The sequence below is a fragment of the Lycorma delicatula genome, chromosome 1, assembly GCF_047948215.1.
Source record: "Lycorma delicatula isolate Av1 chromosome 1, ASM4794821v1, whole genome shotgun sequence".
Taxonomy (NCBI): domain Eukaryota; kingdom Metazoa; phylum Arthropoda; class Insecta; order Hemiptera; family Fulgoridae; genus Lycorma; species Lycorma delicatula.
In genome coordinates, this window is record NC_134455.1 from 124,804,958 (window position 1) to 124,811,316 (window position 6,359).

Genomic DNA, 6,359 nt, shown 5'->3' on the forward strand with positions numbered 1-6,359 from the left:
AGTAACAACTCTCCCCTATTTAATTGTCGCTCTAAACGTGAATTCGACAAGTGCTATTACGGCGCTGGTGACAGCGTCTACGCGCTTGTTGGACTCCTGTTGTTTCAATTCAACATGAACGTAATAGAAATGAAAGTGTTTCTTAACACTCTTTATAAAATCTGTGATAGAAATTATAACAAATGCAACACAATTTATATATACGGGCCGCCAAACTCCGGCAAGAATTATTTTTTCGATTGTGTAGCGTCCTTCTTTCTAAATGCAGGCTACATAATCAGTCCAAGCCGGCACGAAAGGTTCCCATTTATGGGCGGACTCGCCCGTCAAATAAACATCTGGAACGAGGCCCGATTAGATCTGTATTATGTCGAAGACATAAAGCAGATCATGGCCGGCGACCAACTAGAGGTGCAGGTGAAAAACCATCCGCCTAGAATCCTGGAAAAAACCCCCCTTGTTGTGTTAAGTAATAGAAAGGTATTTCCTGACGACCGAGCGTTTGCCATCAGGTTCAGGAAATACGAATGGCGGCCCTGTCAATTTTTAGCCAATTGTAAAAAAAACCAAACCCGGTCAGTGCGGGTCTGCTTATGTGCTAGGGAGTAATGTTCAAACACTGAAGGATGGAACGCCGATAATACATTGAATACATTGATATATGTATTAAAATACTTCAAAATAATTTTGTCAACAATCACGATTTTGACATCGGTTGTTTAAAAAAAAACCCCCTTCAATTCCTAACTCTCAAAAATAAAAAAAATTTTATAACTAAAATTATTTCCTGCGGGACACAAATCAACAAGTAAGGGGATCAAGGAGAGCCATACAATGCTTCGCTCAAAGATTAAAAACGTTTACATTTAGTTTAAAAAAACTATACAAAGGAATGAAAACACTACAACATGTTATTTATTTATATTATAGCTCATTTCATAAGGATTATTTAGGAAAAAATCTTGTGATTACCCTTTCCCTTTTTGATATTGAGTTTAACGCTAAACCATGTTTTCGTTTTTAAAATCTTAGATGAAAAATTAAGATTTCTTTCTGCCAAAATTGTTACACTTAGAAGAATGTTATATTTTTCTCTAGAATCCCCATAGTTTAGAACAAAACTTGAAAATTACATGACTGAATGAAAAATAAAAAAATTATAAATTATTTTATATTTACAGATGCTTTTTGTCTTGCAACATCAGACTAGCAAAACGTGAAAAACCTAAAAACTAAATAGCTATAACATAACGAAATGAGAGTTGAAATTTGGTGTGGTTACTTACCTCTATAGACAGAACAAACAAGCTAAGTTTCATCAAAATCTGAGATGGTGGGCGAGGTAGCGGTTGAATTGACATGGAATGACCCATTATGAAAAAGGTATGTACGTCTATTGTGGCACTCATTAGTAGGGATTAATGTCATTAAAAAAGACAATGGGTATTAACACCTTTGAAAAAATTAGAAGATTCGTCCATTTCAATGATAATAATATAACGATGCTAATGGTAAAAAACAAAGCCTGAATTTGATTCTTTGGTATCTAAATTTAAATCTATTCCAATGGAGGAAAGCTTGTTTGTTGATGAGCAGAGATATATGCCACAAAGGCTCGGCATTTAAAAGTATATATATTAGACAAGCCTCATACATATGGCTTCAAAATATTTTTTATGTGGATTATCTGGTTTTGGATATAACCTAGAAATATACAGTGGTATACACACCTATTATTCAATAGAAGAAATATCACATTCTGCTTTTTGCAAATCGCAAACAAAAAATATGTTAAATGCGATGTAGCAGTTACATCGCATATGTAGTTTTAGTTGTGTTTTCTCAGAGTTAATACAATATTTTCTCTGTGTAATAACTAAGTAACATAATTTTAAATTCAATTGTCTCATCTGTTAATGCATATAAAAATAAGCAAATAATTAAAAATTATTTGTTATACTATACTACTCTCATACTACATCTTTTGTTGTACTACTCTCATACATTAATCTAAAAATATAACAATAACACATGATGAAATGATGTTGTACGTGCCCATTGTTGCATTTCCACAACATGGGTTTTATTTTCGAGCATGTACAAGAAAAGTTTAAAAAAATAACTTTCTACTGAAAGACATCCAACTCTAGTAATGTTGAAAGTTTCATCACATTTTACAACTCTAAATATTTCTTGGCATGTGTGGGTTAATACAGCACGGAAAAATATTTTGCCTGAATCCTGTACCACTGCAGAAGAAAGAAAACTGAATTAATCGTTCACAATATTATTGAATTAGCCAATGAAGGTGGATTGGAAGTTAATGAAGATATTAAATAACTGTTGTAGTCACATGGCGATATTTTGCTAAGCAATGAGGAGCTCCACGAAATTGCACTCAAGTACACTTGAGTAATTGACTCAGTGTACTTTAGAAGCAATAACCGACTGTGAAATAGAAAAAGAAACACAAAAAAAAAAGAATTTACTACAGAATTTATTTCCAACAGTATTTCAACCACCAAGCAGATTATGGATCGATAAGTTTACTGAGAAAGATCCCGATCACAAACTGAGTTCTAAAGTGAAGAGAGGAATTATGTCAGCTTTACCTTGTTACGAGGAATTATTAAGTGAAAGAAAACCATGAAAAGGGCAGGCAACTTTGACAAATTAGATTTTTAAGAAAACTAAAGTGATTGAAGAACTACAACTCGGACAATCATTAACTTAAAACAAACGTTTTTTATATGAAAATTCATTCGTCTTGCAAATTTATAAATTTTTTAATTTAATAAATGTTTATCGCCATCTTTTTTTAACTTACAGCTATTTTGTATAATTTTATTATGCATGGGCCTACTAATTTTTTGTCTGTTTTTTATAATTAAACTGTACTCTTACGTAATTCAAATTACTGCATTGTAATTTTTAGAAAAGTCTAATAAAACAAATAATTTAATTCTAAAATAAATGATTGTGCTTTAAAACAATTTTCAGAAACAGCAAAATGAATGAATATAAAAACCGACCTCGTAAAGTGCTACATGACTGTGGAACGAATCCTGAGCGTTAAACAAGGTATCACTACTGTATTACATTCAAAAAACCATAAATACGTGTATTTTACAATAAAGTTTGAGTTTTTGTGTTTAAAACCTGCAATTCTCAAATATTTGTGTTAATCCAGATTACGGATTAAAAGGTTTTACTTTGTATGTATGTATGTATATATATATATATATATATATACACACACACACACACACACAAAACAAACTGCAAACTGATCATAAAAATTTCAAAAATCAATCATATTTTTATCGAGGCTGACACCTCTAGATCCACCACATTTAGCGAAATCAGAGTTACCCCAAGAAGGCTGCAGGTAAGTCTGCATATGGCGGTCTTTAGTTCAGTTAAGCAAGTTGCCGTACTAAACTACTAGATAATTAATTCTCTTTAACTCCATCTAACAAAATGTAAACTCTTTTTTAGGCTACAATAAACATAAATAGCATAACAAAAATACACCACGCAGTCGTTTTCACAGAGATTAATTATGTTTAGTATGTTCGCTTTTGTTATGATAAACAGAGTAAAGACATCACTTATAGGTATGACCAGCATTTCAGTGTACTTAAACAGTTAATGTAAAATTAGTTCAGAAAAAAACGAGATAATGGAACTATCTGACTTCTCACTTTTTTTATAATGCCAGTACAATAATATGCTTGTTCTTAAGCACACATAAAATATTTATATTAGTAAAAAAAAATTAACCAGAAAATAAGTAATTTTAAAAATTAGAATGCATCAAAGTCATAAAAAAACAAAGATTATACGTCTATAAGGTTCCTTTGAAGTGAAGATGTCAGAAGAATTAGTAGCCAGATTTACATAACTGTTAGAAGCAGACTTCTTGCAGCTGGACAAAAAGCTCATTGGTCAGCTAAAAAGCAGCTTTTAACACCAGCAATGTGCAAAAAGGAAAGGCTCTTGTGAGCTAAAGCACAGGCTAACTGGACCAAACAAGTTTGGAAAAATTTTGTTTTCAAACAAGCCAGATTTTTATATTAAAGAGCAAAGGGTTCTCTGGAAAAGCATCAGATGAAAATACATCACTGGCTCATATCCAACAATCGGTTAAACATCCCCAGAAATAATGTTTTGGAGTTGTTTCAGATTTGAAGGCCCTTGTTCATAACTTCCAGTAGATGAATATATCAGGAGGAAAGAGCTGTGACAACTTAAAAACAAATTCCCACAGAGCAATGAAGTGTTCCGACATGACATGGCAATATGCCATATTGCCAAAAAAAATGAAAACATTTCTTGAAGAATGATACATTAAGTGTTCCAGTGGACAGGCAATTCACCAGATTTAAACCCATTGAAAATCTTTGGGCAACAGTTAAAACAACTCAAAAATGAACTGTCAAAAAACTGACCTTATAAAAGCAATAATATCGGTATGATTCTATGATGAAATCAAAAGTGTATAGTATAATTGTTGAATCGATGCCAAATTATGTATGTGAAGTAATTAAGAATAAAGAGGAAATATTAATTACTAGATATATTCACCAGTTATACAGGTAAATGATTTTTTTCTAAATAAAGTTACTTTCTATTAAATAACATGTGTGTTGAGATTAATTTTCACACTACTGTATCTTGGTATAATCTGCTAATTTGTGAGTTCCACAAATAAGCAGATTTTACAAATCTGATTTTTTCTTTTATGTAAAGCAAGATGCATTCTGGGGTATTCCATCTTAATTCAAAAAACAATTAGTGCATCACTATTTTTGATTTTGATGATATTTGGTACATGATAATTACCCACCTTGTAGTGGCCAAAAAAAACTTTTTTTTGACGAGTAATGAAGCCAACAAAACTGCTAAAAGCACCATTCCTTCTAATTGTAAACAACAAATCCAAAAATACTGATGTTACGTATTTTTTGCAGATAACTACAACTAACTCATTAGAATGAATAAATTGATAATTAATAAATAGTCAAATACAGAATGATAAACAATTCAAATACATTAACAAGTTGTTCAATTCACTTTTACCTTTTTTATTCCGCTAATAGAAGTTATGAATAAATCTTGCACTTTTTGATAACAAACTTAAGTAGCATAACTTAGTGCTCCTGCCATTTTTTTACTGAGTAGAACTGAGAAGTCCTCATTCATTTTTGGCCTCTTCCAGTGTCTTCCAATGTTGGCCTCTTCCAGTAGTTGATGGAAAAAGCTCTGAAGGCATGAGAATCTTTAAAATATTTTCCAGTTGAACCCATTTGATTATCCCTCAATGATTTATTGGATGAAGTACAAGAACCCTGTGGATGGAAAAGGTGTATTTCATATTTCTCTTCATTTCATGTATTTTGACTTCAATGACTTTGCCTAACCATCACTTGCCATCGCATACGCAGCAGATATAATTTCTACATTTTTGCTTTGGTAACCTATAATGTAATCAGAAACACTAATGTCCTTGAGTACCAATATTAACATAAATGTTTCTGATTCAGAGGTCGCCCGGACTTTCAGAATACATTTCTGACTTGTTAAAATAAAACTGACAAAAGTTCTTGTTTCTGGGAATGTGATTACCTGATAACAAGAACTAACATGTTCTTCAGTCTCTTGAACATCTTCTAATAAAGATAGATAATAAAGAGCAGAAAATGAATGTTATATTTTTAATATTGTCTTTGTAATAATTTTACATTTCAGGTGTAACAATTTGATTGTGAACTGTCCTTTGAAGGCTTGCTTTAGTCACAGTCCTTTTTAGTTCCACCAATACCATCACATGGTCCTTTCCCATGGTATGAGGCAAAAAAATGCCATTCTGCGATTTCAAAATTTTCTTGATGGTAGCACAAATTTATGAAATTTTTTTTGTTTTTACTGGGCTGAGGAGCCATCAGAATAAAAAAAAATTGTTTAACTTGTGGTAAAGTGTTTTTACTTTATTTATAACTTGCGTTTGGAAGCAGAACAATGTAGTATTGTACTTCAAGTACTCACTTAAGTAATGAAATTATTGTACTTCAAGTAATTACACAGTAGCTTTGGCTTTGTAATTTTCCTGTTTTTTTTAAATATATGAAAAATGGATGTACTGTGTCATAAGGTTTTGACCAGTGATATGACTGGACTTTATCCTTTTTATCACAAAAGGAAAATTTTGAGAGAAGTCTCCCATTACAATACATTCAACCTCCAACAAGTTTTCCTTTTTAATGTTGAGGAACTTAGCTTGTTTCTTTGCAACAAATTACCCATTTAGCGATTATTTTAATTTTTAGTAAATTTATTTCAGACATGAAATGGAAGAA

At 31.6% G+C, this 6,359-nt stretch overlaps 1 long non-coding RNA gene across 1 annotated transcript; it reads left to right on the forward strand.

Annotated features, from left to right (window-relative positions):
* Window positions 1-1,194: 1,194 nt before the first annotated feature.
* On the forward strand, window positions 1,195-4,441 carry LOC142318176 (uncharacterized). The gene is made up of 3 exons (XR_012754844.1): window positions 1,195-1,383; window positions 3,001-3,081; window positions 4,186-4,441. It is a non-coding gene; the product is annotated as an uncharacterized LOC142318176 (long non-coding RNA).
* The last annotated feature ends 1,918 nt before the right edge of the window (window positions 4,442-6,359 follow it).